Genomic DNA, 25,023 nt, shown 5'->3' on the forward strand with positions numbered 1-25,023 from the left:
AACAGGTAATCCATGCTCACCCATGCCACCAAGGGGAGCTCTGCCCTGGCAAGGGACGGGGCCAGCTCATCCAGCACTGCCCTGTCGAGGGGCGGGGCCTGCTCCTGGAGTGCTTCTGCAGGTGAGGGGTGGGGCCAGGTCCCTTGCTCTCACACCCTTGGGAGCCAGCTCTCCTACCCTGCCCAGGTGTGGGGAGCAGAGAAGTAAGGGTGAGAGGGTGGGGGAGGGCAGCTCTTCCATGCCCATGCCCTCAGGGCACGCTCATCCATGTCCCCTACCATGAGGGCCAGCTCTACTGTGCTGCCCAGGTGAGGTGTGGAGGCCTGTAGATCCTGATACCTAATCAGCCTAGGACAGGTTTTTCTTTTTCTCCTCTCCTCCCCTCTTCTCTCTTCCCTTTTTTTTTTGGGGGGGGGGGGTAGTTTGAGACAGGGTTTCTCTGTGTAGCCCTGGCTGTCCTGGAACTCACTCTGTAGACCAGGCTGGCCTCGAACACAGAAATCCTCCTGCCTCTGCCTCCCAAGTGCTGGGATTAAAGGTGTGCACCACCACTGCCCGGCTTCTCCTCCCCTTCTCTCTTCCTTTCATTTCGCTATGTAGCACAGGCTGGCCTCCAACTAATGCCTCAGTCTCCTGAGTGTTGTGATTACTGGGACTGTAACAAACCCACTTCCTGCCAGCCTAGGAAATTTCTAAAATTCCTGGAAGCAGAGAGTGGAGGAGGTCACAGTTCAACTCCAGCTTAGGCGTGAAGCAGAAGTGGACATCGCTCACTCAGAACATCTGCACCCGTTTGAGTAGCAAGGACGTCTGAGAGCTGCTCTGCGAACACCTGCTCCACAGTGTGAGACACATTTGTGTGACTGGACTTCATGTTGAGTTGGTCTATCTCCTGGAGAAGATGCACAAGTCAGCAGGAACAGAGCCACCAGACCAAGGAAGACAGGTTCCTTGCCACCTGCTTCCCCCTGCAACTGCAAGCACCTGTTTGAAGGTATGTGGCTCTAGAATGGATGGAAGCTGTGTGGGGGTGGGTGCAGGAGGCTTGTGTCCACTGCCACTGACAGCCTGTGTGGGAGGGCAGCAGGAATCCATGTTCAGGTTCAAGGGATGCTGACCATAAACATCTAGAACACGGATATAACTACAAACTGTCACCACTGCCACACATGAGTTCTTTTTCTCTTTTTTAAAAAGGTAATTTTTACCTTATTTTTTAATTCGCTGTGGTGTTTTGCTTACATGTATGTCTGTATGAGGGCGTCAGAGCTCCTGGAACTGGAGTTACAGACAGTTGTGAGTTGCCACGTGGGTGCTGGGAATTGAACCAGGGTCCTTAGGACGAGCAGTCTGTGCTCTTAACTGCTGAGCCATCTCTTAGGCCCCCACCCACGAGTGGGTTAGAATCCATGTCTGGGAGCTAGCATTGCTGGGCTCCTGGACTGCTGTGGTGGTGGTGGGCTTGGTGTTGATTAGCACCTGTGTGCTGGTGTGCAGTAAACATAGAAAGCAGGCATGACAGTGCACACCTGCAATCCCAGCCCTGGGACAGCGCACGAGGAAAGGGTCACCTCAGGCTCCAGGTCAGCCTGGACGAAAAATAATGAGGACCTGCCACAAACTAGTAAACGGCCAAGAGGCTCGGGCAAGTTCAAAGTCATCTTCATTTCCGTGGTGAATTTGAGACAAGCCTGGGCCGAGGCCCTGTCTTTTAAAAAACAAAACAAAACAGAAAACGTATGCTGGGACACAACACACCATTAAGCCCAGTTCAGGAGGCAGATGAATTTCTGTGAGTTCAATGCCAACCTGGTCTACACTGCAAGTTCTAGGGCAGCTGGGAATACACAGTGAGACTCTGTAAAGAAAAGAAGGGGGGAAGGAGGGAGGGAAGAAGGGAGAGAGAGAGAGAGAGAGAAAGAGAGAGAGAGAGAGAGAGAGAGCTCCTCATCGTGGTAATCCCAGGAGGCTGAGGGAGGAGGATCACTGTGGGTGTGAGACTGGCCTAACTACCGTGAGCTCCAGTACACTCACTGGTCAGAGTGTGACTACATGGGCTATAGAGTGAAACCTAATACAAACACACACACATATATATGTATATATGTACACATGCATGTGTATATAAGCATATATATATATATATGTCTTAAATTATATTTTGTTTTATATTGTTGTATTGTATGTGTGTGTGTGTGTGTGTGTGAACCACAGTACCCATGAGGAGGTCAGAGGACCACTTGTAGAAATGTGCTTTCTCCTTCCAACATTTGGGTTGGGTTTCTGGGGATAAACTTCGTCAGATTGGTGGCAAGTCCCATCTTGAGACATATTTAAATACACCTTTCTTAGCAGCTGGCCAGATGCCTCTGGACGTCCCTTAATCCTCCAGATGTGTGTACTCTGGTTCCTCTCTGTCATCACCTTGAACTTGTTACCCATTGCAGCTAGGGTTGCAACCCATTTTTGTGCTCACTTGTGTCTGTTGTCACATTTTAAAGCCTGACCCCAGATAGGCCAGTGGCCACACTGTGGTCTGGCAGACATGCTTGCATAGAACACTGCCTAACAGCTGCTGAAGCTCTGATTCAAAGGCTGAGGGTAAGCACTGGTCGGGCTCCTAGACTGACTTCACAACCGAACTAACCAGCACAGGCCATCCTGCTGGGAAAGTTCCCGAAACTGAAGTCACATGAAATTTATCCAGTTCCCACTAGTGCCACACACATGCCTTCCCTTCAGAAAGCAGCAAATTCACTTAAAAATAATTCAGAAAAGATTGATGGGATTTTGGAATTGTACTGAAAAATATGACCTCATTAGTAAGTCATGAGTCAGAGCCTGGCTGTTAGACATAGGCTTCTGTGTAATTAGAAGTCAGGGCAGGGAGAGCTAATAATGGCATGGATTAAAAAATTAAAATACTTTCCCTTTATACTTTCTGGGCTTCGGTGACATTCTCCTTTTTGCAAAAATCTGGAAACAGATTTCTTTCAGGAAGGCCTTATCGACGGATGGAGTGAGGGACACAGGTCTTGCTTTGTAGAGTATAAAGTGGAGCAAACACTTGTCAGATTTGCAGTGCACAGGGGATGCGCATAGTGGGTCGTTTTTTGAAGGCATTTACCACCTTGCAGACAGTGCACAGAAAAAAAGAATATGCACACTTATTTTAATCCATACATTATTATTGTTGTTGTTATTATTTGAAACAGCACACAGTAGCCCAGTCTGGCCTCAACCTGTAGCAGTCCTCAACAAATGAACCTGGCAACTTCTGGGGCTGGGGACCTGGCTCACTGGGTGATGATGCTTTTGCTGGAAGCAGGGACAGTCTGAGTTTAATCCTCTAAACCCAAGTAAAGTTGCCCATTGCACTAGCTCACACTGCAATCCCAGAAGTCCTCCAGCAAGGAGAGATGGAGGAATCTCCCGGGAGCTTATGGGCCAAGCAGCCTAGAATAGGTAGCACAGCGGAAACAATGAGAAAGACTCCATCTCAAAACAAGATGGAGGATCTGGAGAGATGGCTCAGCTATTAAGAGCAATTGTTCTTTTGGAAAAAGTGGGTTTGGTAGTCAGTACCTACGCGGCAGCTCCTAACCACTCCTAACTCCCAGGACTCATCCAGTGCACATTTACATACATGTTCGCTCTCTCTCGCTCTCTCGCTCTCTCTCTCTCTCTCGCTCGCTCTCTCTGTGTGTGTGTGTGTGTGTGTTTTCTTTGAGACAGGGTCCTACTATGTAGCCTAGGCTGCCCTGCCTTTTTTTGAGTGCTAGGATAACAACATGTCCACCATGCCTTCTTAATCTTCTTCAAATAACTTAATTTATGGCTTCATTCTTCTTTCTATTTGTGTGACTCGTGATTTTCTTCTACTCCATTCTGTGTTTCCTGATCCTCCTGTTGTAATTCCTGAGGCGGATGCTCCAGCTATGAACTTTCTTCTTTAATACAGTACTTACAGTTGGATATTTTCTCCCCTCAGATGCTTTAGCTGTATCTCACTGGTTTTATATGGGATTAAAGGGAACGGTCTCATCACATTTTGGGGGTCCTGTGAGAACACAGCCACACACACACACACACGCACACGCACACGCACACACACACGCACACGCACGCACACACACACGCACACGCACACACACACACGCACACGCACACACACACACAAAATCATTGGAGAGAAAGGGGTCAGAGAAACTTTAGCATGCTGCAGCAAGAGCAGCATGGCGTTGGCAGGACCTGCCTAGTTGAGCCTTCCAGTTTTCCTTCCTTCTTTCCTCACCTGGTCTTCCTTCTTCCTCATACCTTCCTCCTTCTCCTCCCTGAGATGGTGTCTCATGTAGCTGAGCTCATATTCAAGGATGATCTTGAACTTCTAATCCTCCTGCCTCCACATTCCTAGGGTTTGTATGTCCTTGACGACTGCATCTGTAGTCCACAGTTGCACTAGTGATAGTTGTGAAGATGCAAGGAACCCACTTCCACCCTCCGACCCCTTTCTCTCTTTTGCTAAAACTTAGCACATTTTATATGTACTAGAAAAGTAAAGAAGAGTTGTTATGCACAGCACATGTTCAAAGTACAATTGACCAATGAATGTGTGTGTGGTAGGAATGGAAACTGGCACCAGGTGTCTCCCCCATCCCTCTCCACATTACTGAGGCATGGTCTCTCCATGAGCCCAGAGCCCTAGAAAGCCAGTTTGCCTTTGATCCCATCTTGGCCTCCTGAGAGCTGCTGGGATTAAAGGTGGCGCCATTCCTGCCTAGCTTTTATGTGGGTTCTGCACATCCAAACTTTAGTCCTTACACTTGCACGGTGAGGGATTTTCCCACAGAGTCCAAATTTTAGCAGGCAGTGTAGATCTATCACTGCACACTCATAGGCTAGCCTTAGCCACACAGTGAGTTAGAGATTAGCCTGGGGTAGGTGAATCTTGCTTCAAAATAAATAAATTAATTCTCCCACTCACCAAACCCCTGCTTTTAGACTGTACTATTGTCTGAACTGGAAGGAATGATTAAATTATTATCTGGATTATTTGTCTCTGTGGGCTCTCTGTGGCAGGGGACTCCTGTAACTCTTGCACTAAGGAAGCAGAGGCAGCCTTGAGAATTTGAGACCTGGTTAGTTTCCATACCAAGAGACTTGCCTTTAACAAAACAAAAACAAAACAAAACAAAACAAAAACCTCCCTTATTTGGGAGAGGCTATGAGGTAAGTTAAGGTAGGCTATCTCTGGCCTTTGAAGCTCACAACTGCACTCCAGCAATCACACCAGAGAGCATTCTGGGATTACTGGAAGAAAGCTAGATTTTTGTCAAGGACCTTTGGTCCTGGCAGCAAAACAGTCTCTCACCCTCCCTGGGGTTAGTCAATTGTCAAAGGGAGAAGACAAGGGCCAGGGAGCTTTCTCAGGGAGGGCTCCTCCCTAAAGGCTTCCAGGAAATAGAGAGAGGAAAATCCCTGGATAATCGAATTGTTAAAGTGGTTACACAGAAGTTAAAAATTTCTCAGACATCTGACCTTTTCTGTTTGTTGAGCTAACAATATAAAACTTACATTTGTAATGGAATTGTTACTATTTGTTTAATTTTAACATCTTATTATTCTCTCTCTCTCTCTCTCTCTCTCTCTCTCTCTCTCTCTCTCTCTCTCTCTCTCTCTCTCTGGCATAGCATGGCATATGTGTAGAAGCCAGAGGACAATGTGTGAGAGTTGGTTCTCTCCTTCCATATGTGGGAACAGGAACCTGGACATAGGTCATCAGGCTTGACCGCAAGTGCCTTTAACAGCTGAGCCATCTCACTAGACTTTATCTCAGACTGGCCCCAAAGTTGTGGGATTCCTGCCTCAGCCTCCCAAGTGCTGGGATCACAGTCTCTGAGTTAGCGCTGCTTCTAGCTGCTTGTAGCTGCTCTGTCATCGCTATAGCAGCATGCACAGCGGGTGGATAGCGCCCTAGGAAGAACAGTTGTCCTTTAGGACAACTCTGGTGGGCAGCCTGAGCCAAGCACCCTCTTCTCTGTGGTACTTCTGTGAATTTCTTCTAGGGCTGAGACCTAGCTCTGTAGAGAACTTGCAGAGATGAGTGAGTCCCAGGTTCAATCCCATTATCCCAAAGTAACAGCTTGATTAAATCAGTAAACAAAGTAGCTGTAGCAGCACACACTGTAGTCCTTGCTCTTAGGAGGTACAGGCAGGCAGAGCTATGAGTTCCAGGTCAGTTTTATCTACATAGTAAAGCTCTGGGCCAGCCAGAGCTACACATTGCCAGCCTCGCCCCCAAGAGAAAACAAAACCAGAAATAATAAAGTGAGCTCAGGCATTCCTTATCTCGACTTATTTAAAAGGTAAAGAGTAGCTGGGTGTGGTGGCAGAGATAGGTGGGTCTATGAGTTTGAGGCCAGCCTGGGCTACAGAGTGAGTTCTAGGAGGGCCAGCACAGGCAAGGGTATCTACAGGTCAAGGCTCGTCTTTGCTACAGGACACAGTTAAAAGATTAAAAGATTCTTCCTTCAGAGGCTGGGGAGGTGGCTCATTCAAGAGCACAATTGCTGCTGGGCGGTGGTGGCGCACACCTTTGATCCCAGCACTTGGGAGGCAGAGGCAGGTGGATTTCTGAGTTCGAGGCCAGCCTGGTCTACAGAGTGAGTTCCAGGACAGCCAGGGCCACACAGAGAAACCCTGTCTCGAAAAACCAAAAAAAAAAAAAAAAAAAAAAAAAGAAGAAGAAGAAGAAGAAGAACACAATTGCTGTGCAAATGGAGGGCTTAGCTTGGAGCCTCAGCAGCTGTACAGGGTGCAGAGGCATATTCTTGTCCACTCGGTGGTGGCAAGCTGGAAGGAGGAAGATCCCTGAGGGGTCACTGGCCAGCTAGTCTACCGGGATTAGCTAGCTCCAGGGTTAATGAGAGCCTCTATCTCAGAAACTAAGGTGGGAGAGATTGAGGAAGACTCCTGATACCAAAACTCTGATATCTACAAGCACTGTGTATAGATGTATATACACGCACACATGTATACACATACATGCACAGGCACGCGCATGCTATTCTTCCTTCAGAGAGTGTGTGTTCCAGGGAAGAAACTTGTGGGTGGGGTGTGAGGAAGAGCACAGAGCTGTCTCCGTGTGTCCCACAGAACTCAGGCTCCACCCACTTGCCATCAAGACCTGGACTCACAGATGCACGAGTTAACAAGTTTGGGTATTTTTGTTTCCCCTTTGGTATTAGCTCCAGGCGGGGTCTCACTATATAGCCCAGGCTGACCTCAAGCCTGAGGTGCCCTCTTGTCTTGGCCTCCCTAATGCTGGGCAGTACCTAGTGCAGGTGCAAGCTACCACACTCAGCTCAGCACCATCACGAGAATCTTTTCACTCTCAATATACACTTTGCTGCTGTGCTTACAGCACTTGGGAGGTCGAGGCAGCAGGTCCAGCACTCATGTTCATCCTCAGCTAAGTTCTTAGCCAGCATGGGCTATATGAGATCTTGTCTCAACAAACAAACACTTCATAGGCACTTGGCTGGGGGACTCTTTCTTAAGATGGCATGCCTTTTAGGCTAGAATTAGAATACTCAGTGGACACAGTTGACTCTTGGGGCTCCAGCTGTAGTTACACCTGTTACTTCCAAGTGAGTGAGATTTCTGTTCCCAGTCTGCTGGGAGAAAATGGGCACCACATGCTAACGGGATGAAGCAGAAGTCACAGGAATTTGGGAAGGGAGGGGTCCTGAAAACACAACTCATGCAAACTGATGGCCAAGAGTTCTCAGCTTGCAGGCTGAGAGACACAGAAGGGCCAGGCCACAGCTGCAGGCCACTGCAGGGAATGTGGACACTGCCAACAGCTTTCCTTCAGCGTGTTTCTGATGAGATGGGAAATGTTTCTGGGTTTGCATGTTCTTGTTTACAGTGGTACAGTGGCCCCCAGAGGGCCTGGGGCTCTGGGCCACAGTGATGAGTGTGGTTAGAACAATTTCCATCTTATGCCACTCTCCAGAGGGCGGATCCAGGGAGAAAGGCTGTTACACTCCCTCTTCCCTGATGACGTTTTCACCTTAGACGCTCAGATCAAAATGGAGAGGCTGAGGGTACAGACACAGCCTGTAATCCCAGTGTTTAAGAGACTGAGGCAGGAGGATTTTGAGTCTGAAGTCATCCTGTGCTACATAGTGAAACTACTTCAGAACAACAAAGGGAGAATAAAGCGGGGGTGGGGGCTTACAGGAAAGTAGTGGGCACACTTGGTGTCAGTGTGTGAGGAAGGGCATTGGGTTGGGCTGTGTGCAAAGTGCTTCCCAGGGCTGCGGTGGGGTCAGGGGCTCAGCTGTGGGGGTGCTTCACTGGCCAGCCCCAGGGCAGTGTATGAATTCTCCAGGTCTGACTCTGGGCATCCACCTCCTTGAGATGGGTCCATTATGTGAGTGTGGGCCACCATCAAGCCCTGACGAGCCCAGGCTGGCCCTGAATCCAGGGTGTGTTACTATGTAACATGACCCCACTGAGAAGTCACAATGGAGAGGTTTGGCTGGGATTTCAAATCTCTGCTTAGTTATCTGGGTCTGTGCCTTAACCATGGACTATACTATTACCTACCTATGTTCACAGAAAATGAGATTACTTTAAACTAATTAATTTCTTACTATTTCTACAAATAAATCACCTGGCTTGCTAATTATGGCCTTTTAAAAATTATTTTTCAGGCTGATAGAAAATCATTTTATTTCAACAGTAGCAGCCAGAGAGATCTTTGAAACCCCAGAGGAGAGTCCAGGGTCAGGGTGGCTCCAGGTAACATCAGTGTTCCCCTCTTCTTGGACACCCCAATGGTTCCCAGGGACCATGTCAGGCTTGCAGAAGAATGGAGGGCTGGCAGTTGGCCATGGAGTTAAAGAGCTGGACAAAGACTCCTGCTACTACAGCAGCCATCCCCAGCCTCCACCCCAGCTCCTGACGGTGGTTAAGAGATGCTTCTTACATTAGGATGGAATCATCTATAATGGTCACACTTTGTAATAAACAAAACTACAGTCTGTTCTCTTCAGAGAGTCCATATTCCCGATGCATTCTGTCAGTTCTGAGAAGACTGACCCCTCCCCCGCCCCAGGCAATCCATTCTTCATGGAAGCACTGCTTCCCAGCTAAGGCTTTGTGATACCCTAACCTCAAAGTGACAGTGATAACCTTTGGACTGAACGACACCTTTCTAAGTTCTTCCTTAGTCTTTTGTCTTAATGTTTGAATAGAGTCTCACATAGCCTGGGCTGGTCCTAGACTCACTATGCTCCTATGGCTGGCCTTAAACTTACCAAGCAGCACTCTGACTCCCCAGTGCTGGGATCACAGCCACGTACCACACGTCTTCCAGTCTTGTCAGACTTGACAAGCAAAGATTTACTTAGGCAGGCCTAGACCCTAGGGAGACTGATCCAGAAGGATTGTGATGTCAAGACCTGACTGAACTACAGAATGAGTTCAAGACCAGCCTAGGCAACTTGATGATACTCTGTCTCAACATAAAAATTAAAAGGGGACTGAACAAAACAGCCTGGGGTGAAGTGTTGAGACGTCTTGGGGCATCAAAGGTACTTGCTGAGCAAATGTGACAACCTGAGTTTGACCCAACTCCAACCAGGAGAGACTGGAGAGACTGAAACTAATGACCACACACAAATAGGAAGCAACATATTCAAAAAACACAAAATCAAACACTTAAAAGGTCTCACAACATAGCTCAGTAGTTGACAACTTGCCTGCGTGTGCAAAGCTCTGGTTCATTTGAAGAATTGGGGCAGGGGTTGTGGGAGAGAAAAAAACCCAACATCTTGTTGTTTGTTTAAGATAAGGTCTTGGGCTATTTAGATAGCTTAGTAGGTAGAACATTTGCCACCGAGCCTGAGGGATTCCCGGAACCCACAGAGGAAGGAGATAACTGATTCCCGACCTTTGCACTTGTGTGTGTGCCTCCTACCAAAATAACATTACAAAAGAAAAGAAGAAAGACATTATCTGTGTTTCCTAGGCTGGCCTAGGAAACTCCCTATGTAGGATGCCCTACAGTCAGTCTCTGATCCTTCTGCTTCTACTTCCTGAGTGCTGGGATTGCAGGTGTACAGCACCAAGCCAAGTTTGGGCCATGCTGGGAATTGAACTCCCAGTCTTGAGCATACTATTCAGGCAGATACCAACCAAGCTACATCCCCAGCCCAATATTTTGGTGCTTTGAAAGTGAGACAATAAAATAATTTTATGCACTCAAAAGTCACTTTAACGATACAGGCTGCCTCGTAACTAGTGACTATCTCCTATGGTGGGGGAGTGATAGTTTTAACTTTTTCTTTTAGTCTACTTAAGTTTCTCTCTAAAGCCAACATAAAAATTTAGTGATAGGAAAATGTCACTTGTAAATAGAAGTGTCTAAGCAGAACACTGTGGAATGGAGAACCTACTGGGACTGAGGTGGGACAAACAGCCCTGGTCTCTTGGTACTTTTTCAAAGTCTGCAGGGGTGGGCAGGGCTTGGGAAAGTCATGATTGTAGCTTATGCTCTCATTAGAGCAGAATTCCCAGCACACCACACCAGTTTTTCTGTGAGGAAGGATGTTGGTGAGGGAATTGGAAGGAGAAATAGCTTTTTGGTTTTTCTTAAGTTTGTGCATGAAAGTCTGAGACCTGATTGTGGACTCTCTGGAGAATTGGGGTACAATTCTTGTGGGTTTGCTTGTGACCAGTCTATCGAAAGGGCCAAGATCCTTATTTTGAAGTCAACAACCTCCACGTCTACTCCCTCTCTGGGAACAGAGGGGTCCTCAGGCAAATTGTACTTTGTAAGGAGATGTGGTTGGCCTGGGCTTCCAGACAAAGGGGTCGGGTGCATTGGTAGCTCAGCATAGACACCTGGAAAGGGCTGGTGGCAGTTCTTTTGGAGCATCCTGAGGCAGCAGAACACAACACACACACTTTTCAGAGGACAGAGGACTAACACAACTACTGGGGGAGTCCTGGCAGAGTCATCATTAGTACATGAGAAATTAGGTTCTCCTCTGGGGTTCTTAGTCTCAATTTAAGAATGAACTCAAACAGATGCTCAAACACTATTTCATTAGAATGTAAAGCAAGGATCTCAGGGCAAGTAAGGTATGAATCTGAGCAGCTGTCTTGGGGAAGTAAGGAGAGGGAAAGGAAGGAGAGGAAAAGCCAGGCTAGGCAGCTGGCAGGTCGGCCACAATGTGGGAGGTGAATTTTAGAGAAACACTGAAGCCTAAACTGTTAAAGAAAGCATGCTTAGAGCAGACAAGGAGAGTCTCGCTTTCCGGCATCATTGTGAAAAGCGGCAGACTTGGCTGAAGACTGCAGCTCTGTAAGCTGATGCACTTGAGGCTGAGAATTCTGGGAAGAGAAGTGTATTATCTCATGAAAGAGCTAATTAGGGGCTGGAGAGATGGCTCAGCTTTCTGCTCTCATAGAGGACCTGAGTTTGATCCTAGCACTTATGTCAGGATGTTCACAATGAGAGCCACTCCAGCTCCAGGGGATCTGACACCTCTGGCTTCTGAGGACACCTGCATATACTCTTCTGAGTCAACTCTCTCTCTCTTACACACACACACACACACACACACACACACACACACACACACACAAATAAATCTTAAGTCAACCAAGGGATCAAGATTTTTTTTTTTTTTTTTTTTTTTTTTTGATTTTTCGAGGCAGGGTTTCTCTGTGTAGCCCTTGGCTGTCCTGAAACACTCTGTAGACCAGGCTGGCCTCGAACTTAGAAATCCGCCTGCCTCTGCCTCCCAAGTGCTGGGATTAAAGGCGTGCGGGGATCAAGATTTAAAAGGATTAATTAGTCCTTCCCTCTCTTTAGCATGGTTTAAGGTGAACTCACCTTCCTATGGGTGGTCCCACTTTCCTGACAGGTGATTGGCTAGCCCAGATGGAACGTTTGGTCTCTACCCAGAGGTTCCATTCTCTGGATCAGAAGGACTCTGCTCAATGGTTCTTGATTGATGCTCTCACACTAGCTACACTCTGGCACAAGAGTCAGATCTGAAGATCAGTCTTAGGTGAGCCTACTGACTAGCTGCCTCCTGCCTGGACTACCATTGGCCAGGAGACTAGCTTCTCTGGCTTGGGCTTCCCCATCAACAGTAGTCTCTTCCCAACTCTGGCACCTTCCCTCTATTCTTCTTACTGTCTGTCACTTACTCAGCCCCCTCCGCCCCCCCTTTCCACCTGGGCCCCACCCATACAGCTCTAGAAACCTGACCTCCCTCAGAGCCCCGCATTCCACCCCAAGAGCCAACCCAGCCAGCCCTGGCTCCAAGCTCACATCACCTCTGTTCACACTCCGTTCACATTTTATCTACCTGTACAAATGTCATATTAAACGCCAAACATAAGGTGAAGACACTTCATCTAGCCCACCTTAGCAGGTAGGGAGCTAGCCTTTAGTCGGACTGATAGAACCCTGGGGTATAGGTTTCCACAGTTCCATCACAGGGACGTGAGCAGCCCACCATGGGATGTGTAGCCAAGGAAGTGAAGATGTAACCGGGGACCAGCAGCAACAGATGAATTCTCACAGCATTGTGTGCAGGGTTTGTTAATGGGGGATTGGATGAGGGATTCATGCATGAGAAACATGTCACTGAGCCCGAGGGCATCATTTCAAATGACCAAGCTGGGCTGGGAGAAGACTGAACAGGTGGATGTTTGCCGCCCAAGCCTGACAACCCGAGTTTGGATCCCTAGACCTACAGAAATGCTTGATATGGTGTGTGTCTGTACTCCTAGGATCCGACTCTAAAATGGAAGGTAGAGTCAGGAGAGTTACATGGCCGCTCTGAGGCCAGCAAGCTTGGAGTACACAGCACAGTGGCAAACAAGAGAAACTCCACTTCAGATAAGGCTGAATGAGAGGAACAGCACCTGAGGTTACCCTCTGACCTCCTGTGTGTCACAGAAAGCTTACACCCTCATATAACACACACACAGAGATGCATCATAAACACGTACACAAGCACAAGCAATTCTTTTTAGATTTATTTGTGTGTATAAATGGTTTTGTTTGTTTTAATTAGCAAAGAGCAGGACTAAGTACCCCACTACCACAAATTATGCAGCTGGGCTTGCTGCATTTGGGGGGGGGGGTCACAGGGACAGCGCAAGCAGAGTGCACTGAGTCAGTTTTACCCTGGGAAAACCTTCATGATCGTGGCATCTTCTCACCAGGTAATGCATGAATGAGTGCTTGTCTGCATTTATGTATGCACACCATGTGCATGCCTGGTGCCAAGGAGGCCAGAAGAGGGCATCAAATCCCCCCCCCCCTGGGAACTAGAGTTACAGATGGTTGTGAGCCAGGATGTGGGTGCTAGGGGCTGAACCCAGATCCTGTGCAAAGAGCAACTGGTGTTCTTAATCATAGACATTAATCACATCCTGAATCCCAGCACTTGGAAGACAGAGGCAGGCCAGTTCAAGGCCAGTTTGGGCTACATATCGAGTTCCAGAGCAGCCAGGCCTACATAGAGAAAACCTGCCTCAAAACAAACAACCCCCCCCCCGCCCCAAACACACAAATGAGAAATGCATTGGAGAAAATTAATACTAGGTAGAGATTATGTTGTGGATATTAAGGGATATAAAATTCCCAGTGTGATACACATCTGCCTGCATTATTTGTTGTTTCTGTTAGACATCTCTGCCAGGAGCCTGCTGGAGGCTGCTACCCAACAGCCCTGTTAACCGCCATTGAATCTGCAGCTGCCGGTGCCAAGGCTTCTGGCTGGAGAGCCTTCCATGAGGCAGGCTGGCTCCTGCCCCACGCCACTTCCACTAATGGGGTCTGACACAGTCCATGTCTTCTTGCTCAGTTGTCAGTGCCGCTGTCCTGAGGTGATGGGGCTTTTGGTAGGACGGTTCAAGTGATTAATCCTATTAACAGGATGAATACACTGTTTAAGGAGAAACAGGATGATTTCAGGCTAAGTCAAATGAAAATACAGATAGAAATAACAGCCTAGGCTTCGAATGTGTAAGACAATATTTTAAAAAGCAAGCACCCCCACACGTGAAAGGTATAGTCCATCAGAAGGGGAAGGTTTGGATTTACCAGAGAGTGGAGCAAGAGTCAGTGAGTGCTTATTTTAAGTATTTGCTTTGTGTGTACACACAAATATCTGATACTCAGAGCAGGAATCATAGGTGGTTACAAGCCTCTGGATGTGGTTGCTGGGAACCACACTCTGGCTCTTCTCTTAACCCCTGAGCCATCTCTCCATTGCAGTCCCTACCCCCACATATTACTTTAGACATTTATTTATTTGAGACAAGGTCTCATGTCACCGTGGCTGGTCTCCAGCTCACTGTGTAGCTGCTTCCACCTCCTGAGTGTGATAAGGATTTCTAAATCAGGTGGACTGATGCACACTTGCAGTCCCAGCACTGGAGAAGCTGAGGCAGGGTTTCCATGGTTTGCAGTCTTGGCTAGAGTTTAGGCTCTACTTTTAAACAACACTAACAATGTGAATGCCTTAGGACCGGGAACCTCAGTCTGCTGTGCTCTTGCAGATAAACAGCTGAGCCGGGGAGTCTATCTGTCACATAGGGCCTGCTGAGGGTGTGTTGAATGGAGGCTGAGACATGAGGAGTACTGTGAGTTTGTGAGTTTGAGGCCTTACAGCCAAGCAGGGTGGACCAGAGTTCGGCTCCCATCACCCCTCATCCAGTGGCTCACAGCTGCCTGTAACTCTCTGGTCTCTCCTCTGAGGACACCCGCATTCAAGTGCACAGGCACCATCTTAGTTGTTATTTTATTGCTGTGAATATTGCCGTGACCAAGGCACCTTTATAAAAGAAAATATTTCATTGGGGCTGGCTTACAGTTTCAGAGGTTCAGTCCATGATCATTGAAAGGTCCAGGACTCCCCAGAAGGGAGGTCCACTAGAGTCACAGGATAGCACGCACCCAAAGGACACATGAGAGACCGTCTTGCTGTAAAGCACATGAGGTGTGGTTTATTAAATCAGAGCTCTGGGCCAGCCCATATCTCCATATCTCACATAGGGGATAGAGGGACTGACCTCGTGGCTCAGTGGTCTAGCGCTTATATATGTGCGGGGTGGGGAAAAAGCGAACTTTCGCGTGGGTGCACAGGATTGGTTGTTTTACTTTTTTTGAACACTAGTAGGCCGTACCATGGGGGCAGGGTGTAGTTCCTCCCTTGGCCAGTCAGTTTCTGGGATGTTCTTAACAGGCCTTTGTCTTGTAACTCCACCTCCTCTGTAACTAATTAAATGGGCCCAAACCTGCTGGCAGGCACTTATAACTATTTAGGTTAGGGAAAGGGCCCTGTTATTATTATTAGTTTCGGCCTATTTCAAAAATTTTCTTTTAATCATCACTGCATGGAGCACGGCAGTGTGCAGGCAGACATGGTGCAGGAGAAGGAGCTGAGAAGATTTGTAGGCAGAAAGAGAATGGGGGAGAGGAAGGAAGTTGGGCCTGCCAGGGGCTTTTGAAGCCTCAAAGCCCACCCACAGTGACAGTCTTCTACCAACAAGACTGCATATCCTCCAACAAGGCCACACCTCCTGATCCTCCAGATCCTTTGTAACAGCTCCACTTCCTGGTGACTAAACATTCATGAGCCCGTGGGAGCCATTCTTATTCAAAGCACCCCAGGTACAGACATATGCATACATACACATACCTGAGTAGTTAGCTGGTTCATTTACTTATCTGTTACTCGTCAAGACGATTCTATTTCCAATGTAGCTGAAGCTGGCCACATATCCTATCTGAAACTGCATCTGTGTGTTGGGGAGTTGTATGTGTACGCATGTATGGAGGCCAGCAGTTAACCTCTGGATCACACCCTAGGCACTACCCATCTTGTTGTTTTGAGAAAGGAGCTCTCACTGTCTTGAGGCTCAGTGATAAATTAGACTGGCTGAGCAACAAACCCCAGGCATCTGTCTGCCTCTGCTGATTGAGCAACAAACCCCAGGCATCTTCCTGCCTCTGCCGTCCTGGGCCGGGATTACAATCCATACCACCTGCCTGGCTTTTTCCACACGGTTCTGGGGTTAAACTCAGGACCTTATCTAGTGAGCAGTTTACCAACTAAGGCTCTCCTTGGAGGCTGAGGCCTACTTATTTTTATTCTTATTTCTTTTGGACAGTAGCTCACAGTGTTACTGGACTGCCTGTCAGTTTGAAATAATGCCTTAACTTCCCCACTGTTGAGATTAAAAGAATGAACCATTATGTTTGGTTTTTGATTTTCTTAAGAAGAAAATTAATTTTATTTCTTATTAGTAGCATGTGTGCACACATGTCCTGCATACACCAAGGTCCTTGTGCGGAGGTGGACGTGGGATGAGAACTGTTAGGGGTCAGATAGGCCTCTTCTTCCACTGTGATCACTAGGGTTTCATGGCAAGCACCTTTACCAAGTGAGCCATCTTGCCAGCCCATGAGCTTTGAAGTTTAATCCTTGTTGGTCTGTGTGGTGGTTTGAATATGCCTGGCCCAGGGAGTAGCACTATTGGTGAGGCCTTGTTGGAGGAAGTGTGTCACTGTGGGGGTGGGCTTTCCTCCTAGCTGCCCGAGGAAGCCAATCTTCTCCTGTCTGCCTTTGGATGAAGATGTTGAAGTCTCAGCTCCTCCTGCACCATGCCTGCCTGGTCACTGCTATGCTCCCACCTTGATGATAATGGACTGAGCCTCTGAACCTGTAAGCCAGCCCCAATTAAATGTTGTCTTTATAAGAGTTGCCTTGGTCATGGTATCTACTCACAGATGTAAAACTCTAACTAAAACAGTCTGGAGGACATTGGACTAGATTAAGAGATCCTATGACAAATTCCAGCTTACTCTACAATATCACAGTTTGAATAAAAATGTCCTCCACAGGGTCCTGTAGTGAAGGGTGGGACACCATCTGCTGGGCTGTTCAGATGTGATTGTTCATGCTGGCTCTGGCTTTATGAACAGGTTAATCCACTGATGGACTCATGGCCTCATTGGGAGGTAGGGCCTGGTTGGAGGAAGCAGGTCACTGTAATGTGCCTGTGGTGGACTTGCCCTGTTCTTGCCCATGTCACAGTCCCCGTCATGTCCCTCCACCCCACCACCCAGCAGCAATGGAGCCAAGCGACTGTGGGCTAACGCCTTCCACTCAGGAGCCCAAATCTCTCCTTCCTTTAAGTTGTTTTCATCAAGTATTTTGTCACAGGAATGAAAAGTCTGACAAAATAAAGGGCAAAGGCCAGGAAGGAGGCCAGACCAAAGCACAGATCCTGCTGAGACCTGGGATGTGAACTCTGGTTACTTCTACCCTTTGACCTAACCCCTCTGGAGAGACTGACAAAGATATTGTGTCCAGAGGCTCAAGACACACGTCACCAGGTCGCTGACTCCTCTGGTTTATGGACATCTCTGCTCTGTTTGTCACGTAGTCCTGTTTTGTAAACCCTGCTCCTCCTCAGCTTCCAGCCCACGTCAGCTTCTGCTGCCCTGCCTGCCTGCCTCAGAGCCACGGAACCCGCTCTCACACTGCAACTCCCAAGACCTTGTAAGGTCCTCTTTGCAGGTTCTGGCTTGAGACTGACCAACAGTACTTAGAAGGACGACTAGCTGCTGTGTGGACAGCATGGAGCAGACATATGAGGAGTAGGGACTTAGGAAGCATCATGACGACCTTCACAAGGGCTGGAGGGTGGTGGAAAAAAGCAGATTGACCTGGAATAAACAAGCCTGTTCTGATTGGACCTGAAGACGGTCTAAAATCAGGGAGCAGTGGAGAATCATGGGTAACTCTGATAATAACGGGTCGTCGGGGAGGTGGGCAGTCAAGAGGTCGACTTGGCATCTGGCAGGGAGATCAAGAAGTACTGACAAATCTGGAGCATCAGAGAGGGACCAGACAGAGATGTGGCCCTCAGGGCTCCTGTGGAGCTGTACAGAAGATGCCAGAGCTCTCTGGCTGCAGAGGCAGATGGAGGGATGTGACTTCCAGGCTGGGGGGAAGGGGGGAGGTGGGGGTGTGCTTCTGTAGGAGCAAAGGTATGATGGCTTTCACATCTGAAAAGATAGAAGGAGAGCTGGGCATTTGGTGCACACCTGTAATCCCAACACTGGGAGGTGAAGGCAGGAGAATCAGGTTCAAGACCATTCTTAGAAACATAGTGAGTGTATGGTGTCTTAGGGTTTCATAGCTGTGAAGAGACACATGACCAAGGCAACTCTTATAAAGGGAAATAGTTAGTTGGGGCTGGCTTACAGTTTCAGAGGTTCAGTCTATTATCATAATGATGGGAAGCATGGCAGTGTGCAGGCAGCCATGGTGCTGTAGGAACCAAGCATTCTAGACCTTGATTCTCAGGCAGCAAGCTAAAGCCACACTGGGTATAGCTTTAGCATAGGAGACTTCAAAGCCCTGCTTCTACAATGACATACTTCCTCCAAGGCCACACCTACTCCAACAAGGCCTCCTAATAGTGCCACTCCCTAAGGACCAGGATTCAAACATATAAGTTAATGGGGGCCAAACCTATTCAAACCATTATACCTGGTTAGTATTTTGTCATTTGACACAAGCTAGAGTCATTGGAAAATAGGAAACCCCACTTGAGAAAAATGTCTCTACCGGATAGGGATATAGGAAAGCCTATAGGGAAATTTTAAATTCTTAATTAGTGATAGATGTGGGAGGGCTTGGCACATTGCTGGCAGTGCCATCCTTGGGCAGGTGGTCCCGGGTGGTATAAGATAGCAGAGTGAGCAAGCCGGTAAGCAGTGCTTCTCCATAGTCTCTGCCTCAGTTCCTGCCTTCAGGTTCCTGCTTGAACTCTTACTCTGATTTCTGGAGTGAAGGAATGACCTGAGAAGTCAGCAAAATGTAAGATAAAATAAACCCTTTCCTTCCCAGCTCGACTTGGTCATGGTGTTTGATCACAGCAACAGAAACCCTGAGGATGGTGGGCTTGAGGCAAGTCTGGGCTACATGATATTCTATTTCAAAAGAAATAGAGTGCAGGAGAAACAGGTCAGTGATCTCAGTACTTAGGAGGTAGAGGCAGGTTGATCTCTGTGAGTTCATGACCAGTCTGTAAGGCATAGGGAATTCCAAGACAGCTAGAGTTACATAGAGACCTTGTCTCCAAAACAAACAAACAACCCCTTCCCCAACAACACTGGCTATTCCAGAGAATGTAGGTTTGGTTCCCAGCACCCACATGGTGGCTCACAAACTGTTCCAGTTCCAGGGGATCTGATGCCCTCTTCTGCCTCCTCAGGTACCAGGCACTCATGTGTTGCATTTACATACATGCAGGAGAATGTATTCATAGGAATAAAATAAAAATAAATGAATGAAAGAAAGAAAACTTAAGGAGATAAGGAAGAAGGAAGGAAAAGGGAAGAAAGAAAGAGAGAAAGAGGGGCTACAGAGATGGCTCAGAGGTTAAGAGCAATGACTGTTTTTTTCTAGATGTCCTGAGTTCAATTCCCAGCAACCATATGGTGGCTCAGAACCATCTTTAATGGGATCTGATGTCCTCTTCTGGTGTGTCTAAAGATAGGTACAGTGTTACTCATGTATATTAAATAAATACATTTTAAAAAATTAAAGAAAGGAAGGAAGAAGGAAAGGAAAGGAAAGGAAAGGAAAGGAAAGGAAAGGAAAGGAAAGGAAAGGAAAGGAAAGGGGGGCAGCAGGGAGATGGCTTAGTCAGCAAGGTGCTTGTTGTGCAGGGACGAAGCCTAAGTTCAGTCCCCAGCAGCCATGTTTTCCTTAAAGGCTAGGTTTGGCAGTGTGTAACTGTAATTCCAGAGCTGGGGAGGTAGAGACAGGGGGATCCCTGGAGCTTGGTGGCCAAATAAGAGAACTCAAGGCTGAGTGAAAGGCCCTGTCAGAAAATAAGGTGGTGGTTTGGTGAAGTGGCTCAGCAGGTCCAGGGTCCCACCACCAAGCCCTGGGACACCTGTGGGGAGGAAGGAGAGAATTGAATCCTGCAGCTCATCCTCCATCCTCCACGAAGGCATCAGGGCTCATGCACAGTCCTTTGCTATACCACACAAAAAAATAAGTAACTACATTTAATAAAATTATAATTTTTATTCAATACATGAATCGTTAATATAGTTGTGTGTCAGAACACAGTCCAAGAATGGATGCTAGGAGGACCTGAGAGCTTGTGAGGAAACTCCAAAAAAACCAAGAATGTTGTGACCCCTGTTTCTTCAAGAACACACTGTAATAACTTGATACCTCAGAGACTCTCAGAGGCCCTTCTCAAGTGATTTCAGGTGGCTTATGAAGCCAACAGCTTGAAGTGATGGGCTTGAGTGTGAAGTTTACAAGGGGTAGAGATGTAATGGTTAGTGTTCACTGTCAACTTGAAAAACCTCTCTCTCTGACACACACACACACAGACACACAGACACATAGTGGATACACACCCATCTTCAAGAGCAAGCATTCAGATTATATCCAAAGGAAAGAAGACAAGAGGGACTCTTACCAATGGGTGGCTCTGAGAAGACAATAGAGTTGGTATCAGTCAAGTACTGGGGAAAATCTGTGTGTGTGTGTGTGTGTCTGTGTGTGTCTGTGTGTGTGTGTGTGTGTGTGTGTGTATTGCAGGTAGATCTCATTATGTAGTTCTGGCTGGCTTAGAATTCATTATGTAGACCAGGCTGGCCTCCAATTTACACAGACCCGCCTACCTCTGCCTCCCATTCGCTGGGATTAAAGGTGTGAGCCACCACGCCTGGCTTGAAAATATCCTTGATGTGCATTGCAGTGTTTTTGTCCTCAATCTTCCATTCACTGCTGGGAGTAAATGCAGACATTCTTGGCTCTCCCAGGGCTAAGAGGCTTTGTGATTTACAGCTCCCTTCTACAAAAATGCATTCAGGGCATTCTCCAGTGAGAGAAGGAAGCCAATCTTGGAAGATTAATTGTTCCACAGGATGAATGTGTGCTAAGAAATTAGCAAGAGTTTTTCCTCCAAATAACTACTGCTTGTGAACTGTTTTGAGGCTTTGAAACTGTTCCCTGGATGGACATGCTGATTCGTGCCTATAATCCTGGCTCTTGGAGACTGAGGCCGGAAGTAACGGAGGAGTTGACAGCCTGGGTTATACAGCAAGACAACACACACCACCTGGGGCCAGGGAAGTGGTTCAGAGGGTAAAGAAGCTTTGTGGCCAAGCCTCAAGTCTTGAGATAAAACCTTAGAACCCATGTGATGCAGAAAACTCCTCCCACAGCTGTCCTCTGACCTACCACACACACACACACATGTGCACAAAATAATAAAAAATATTAAATGTAAAAAAAAAAACCGGGCAGTGGTGGCACACGCCTTTAATCCCAGTGTAGAGTGAAAAATTATAAGACTATTTTATGAAATATATGTAGACTTTTTCTTTGCCCTTAGACCTGAGCAGAAAAGATGCAGGTTCCAGAACTCAGAACTGAAAATAAGATTTCAGGCCTTCACTGCCCTGGGACACATTCCAGGTGGAGGACATTATCCCTGAATCCGAGGACATTTGCTGGATTAACATTCCTCAGGCCTCAGGGTGGGGAAAGCCCAAAGCAAGAAGACACATTCCTGACCACAGAGAAAGATGCAATTCATCTAGGTGGGGCTATAGATGGAACAAGTGAAAAATAGTTAACCTGAAATAGTTGGTAATGACAGGGTAGGGCACAGTGACATGGTAAAACTACATTTTTGAGAAGAATTAGTGTACAGAGTGATTTTCACATGACTCTAAATAATTTAGGGTGAGTTCCTCTGAAATGTTCCACTATTTTTATGTTATATATCCTTGACAACCCCTCAACCCCCTTCCCACTCCCCTGGTTTGTGGTTTAAAAACCACTCCTTTAAAAACCCTCCTCAGACTAACTGGCTTTGTCAAACTCTACTCACGAGTGTGCAGTTTGGCCGCTGGCTGCCAGCTCTCTTCCCTAATAAACCTCTGCTGATTGCATCCAGGTATGGTGTCTTGGAGTTTGTGGGTTGTCGCAATTTCTTGAGACTTGAGTAAGGGTCTCCCGGGTTTGGGGGTCTTCACCAGCACTTGGGAGGCAGAGGCAGGAGGATTTCTGAGTTCAAGGCCAGCCTGTTCTACAGAGTGAGTTCCAGGACAGCCAGAGCTACACAGAGAAACCCTGTCTCAAACAAAACAAAACAAAACAAAAAAATTAAATGTAAAAAATAATATGTTTAAAAAGCAATATGATAACAGCAGTGTGGAGAGCTTTTTGGGTCCCTTGGAAGGAATCTGACATTGGGCCATTAAAAGGAAGTAATTTCAGTCAGGAATCTAAGTCTTAGGCTAGAACAAAGAAGTAGGCTTCAGGCATGAATATGATTGTGGGCTAGGACAGGGAAGGCACAGATACTTTTGTCATCCTGACAAGCCCTTAGAAACAGTGATCACAGGACTTTGTTTATTGCCTTGCTTGTTCCTTGACTATTTGCAGTTATTGTATTGCTAGTTCCTCAACCTAGAACTGACCTAAATACTTGCATGTAATTAAGATGGTTTAAAAGCAAAATGGGAAAAAATAAACCTGCCTCAGAACTGGCTGGGGTGATGCTGCAATGTTGTCTAATTGTCTCTTTTCTTTTAATCCTCACTCCTGCGCTGGAGAACCTGTTGACTGACTGAGCTGGCTTGGTCACAGCAGCAAACCCCAAACAAATCCAAAGGTACAACCTGCAAGCCCAGGAGAACTCTCAACACCCAGACCCAGCTTTCTGTCCCTTCCTCTGCAGACCTGGTCCCCAGGTACAGCATAGGCCCCCAAAACAAGTCCTTCCAAACTGCTTGCTGCAGAGTGAACAAATCTGTCAGTGCACAGCCTTCCAGAATGCCAGCTTTTCCACGGAGCCACACTTGCCCGCTCTGGGAGGCCACTGGGGCTGTGGTAGCCCTGCCTGGGTTAGGGGCAGCCGGGAGGGTTCTGTTCCCTGCCAATTCTAAAGGCAAGTTTGGCTTGTGTTCCTTCCCAGGGCTTCTGGGAAATGTGCCTCTCTGCCTGGCAACTCTGTCCTTCGTCTAAGGCCAAGAACTCTCTGAACAAAGTGTCTGCTACTCACACAGTGGTGGGGAGGACAGCCTCCTGTCTGGGGAGCACACTTCCTGTCTGTTTCTTGCCAGGTGTGACGTTCTTTCTGCTTATTCCAGATTCAGGTCCAAAAACTTAACAAAGCAAGCAGCCCACCCCCTTGTTAAGCCTGAGGAGGAGTCACAGATCACAGGCTCTGGGACTGAATGTCCTTGCCTCGTCTGGATGACACTGGAAGCCTAAGCCTTCGGTGAGCAGTAGAGAGGTGGTAGCTGCATCACCACACCTTGTATTTCTAAGCATGGGGCAAATAAGAAGCCATCAAAGCAGGAAGCCATGCCTATCTTTCTACCGCTGAGGGACAACTAGAGGGCAAACTCCACGTCCTGCCTCCTTAAAGACAGCACAATCTTTTAGAAAGTGTGTGTGTGTGTGTGTAATCTCAAATATGCCTACTGATTTCTAAAATGACTTGGACTTCAAAAACCAAGCTGAGTCACACAGAGGCTGGCCCTGGCTGGTTACACGTTCATGGCTGGTACGAATGGCCAGGCCGCTTTCCCTTGTAGAAAGGAGTCTCATCTATTATTATCACTGCAATCCCACCTTTAAGGTTCATCTACTTCTGTTTGTTTTAGGAGATGGATCTCATGCAGCCTAGGCTGACCTTGAGTTCCAGATCCTCCAGCGGCATCTATGTCCCAAGTGCTGGGATTACAGGAGTGTGCTACCATGCCTGGTCTATGTGATACTGGGGACTTTACCCATGACTCTTGATGCTGGGCATGCACTTTACTACCCGACAACAGCTCAGTTATAAAGCTGTTCGGTTTGCCATGCTTTGGCTGTGATAAGCTCCCGGTTCCCATTGCCCCTCATGCACTCAGGGTCACTGTCCATGTAACTTGGCTTTCACATGAAGCTGTGGTCAAGCCACTGACCCTCTTAATTCCTAAGGCCACCAGCTGACCAGCAGACATTTCTTTTGGGCCCACTGTGTGCCAACCAGTGTTAGACAATAAAGAAAGCGGAGGAGATCTCACACACACACACACACACACACGCACACGCACACGCACACAGGCACTCAGACCATGTTAGGGGGAGACAGACAATAAGCATGTGCACAGTGCAGGAGTAGAATAATTCCAGGCATGGACAAAGCTGGGGAGACACCCGAGAGACGAGAACAGCCACCTTGGAGATTCAAGCTAAGAACAGCTTATGACAGGAGAAACAGGAGTCCCCCAAGGCCTGAGGCTCGGCAGGACTCACCATGTGTGAGGGATGAAAAGATTACCATGGCTGGGGCTTGGTACATGTTAGGGTAAGCCAAGTCTGGAAAGCTGTGAGGACAGGTCATACAGGTCTTTAAATTGTTTTCTGAGAACTTTTATCTAAGCCCAAGGGAAGGCCTAGATGTCATGTGAGGCACGGCAGGACAAAGGACATGAGCAAAATCATGGGTGTGACTCAGTGTTTTTACACAGGTTCTCATCATGTAGATCAGGCTGGCCTGGAACTCAGCGATCTGCCTGCTTCTGCCTCCTGAGTGCTGGGATTGAAGATGTGCACCACCACTGCCCAGTGTCAGACATTTCAAATGTTCGTTTAAAGTGTGGGGCTTTAAAAGAAAGAGATAAGCTCCAGGAAGGAATAAGACACACCGAGCATCAATGAGGGCAGTGTCAGCGTCAGCCACGCACACTATTCTGCTGGTTCTCTGGGTGAAGTGTAAAGAGTTGCTAAGAAACTTTCCCCCCTTCTTTCTCTTAAAAGCCTTTTTAAAAAAATGTGTCTGCGTGTCAGACTGCATGTATGCCATGTGTGTGCAGGCGTGCAAAGGCCAGAGCAGCCGTGGAATCCCCTGGTGTCACTTCTCTATCCCGCAGAAAGGAGC

The 25,023-nt window shown here is 47.5% G+C and overlaps 1 long non-coding RNA gene across 1 annotated transcript; it reads left to right on the plus strand.

Moving 5' to 3' along the window:
• The first annotated feature begins 223 nt into the window (after window positions 1-223).
• LOC143434496 (uncharacterized) lies at window positions 224-21,205 on the plus strand. The gene is made up of 3 exons (XR_013103970.1): window positions 224-308; window positions 681-994; window positions 21,077-21,205. It is a non-coding gene; the product is annotated as an uncharacterized LOC143434496 (long non-coding RNA).
• Window positions 21,206-25,023: the final 3,818 nt, after the last annotated feature.

This window comes from Arvicanthis niloticus, chromosome 15 (genome assembly GCF_011762505.2).
Source record: "Arvicanthis niloticus isolate mArvNil1 chromosome 15, mArvNil1.pat.X, whole genome shotgun sequence".
NCBI lineage: Eukaryota > Metazoa > Chordata > Mammalia > Rodentia > Muridae > Arvicanthis > Arvicanthis niloticus.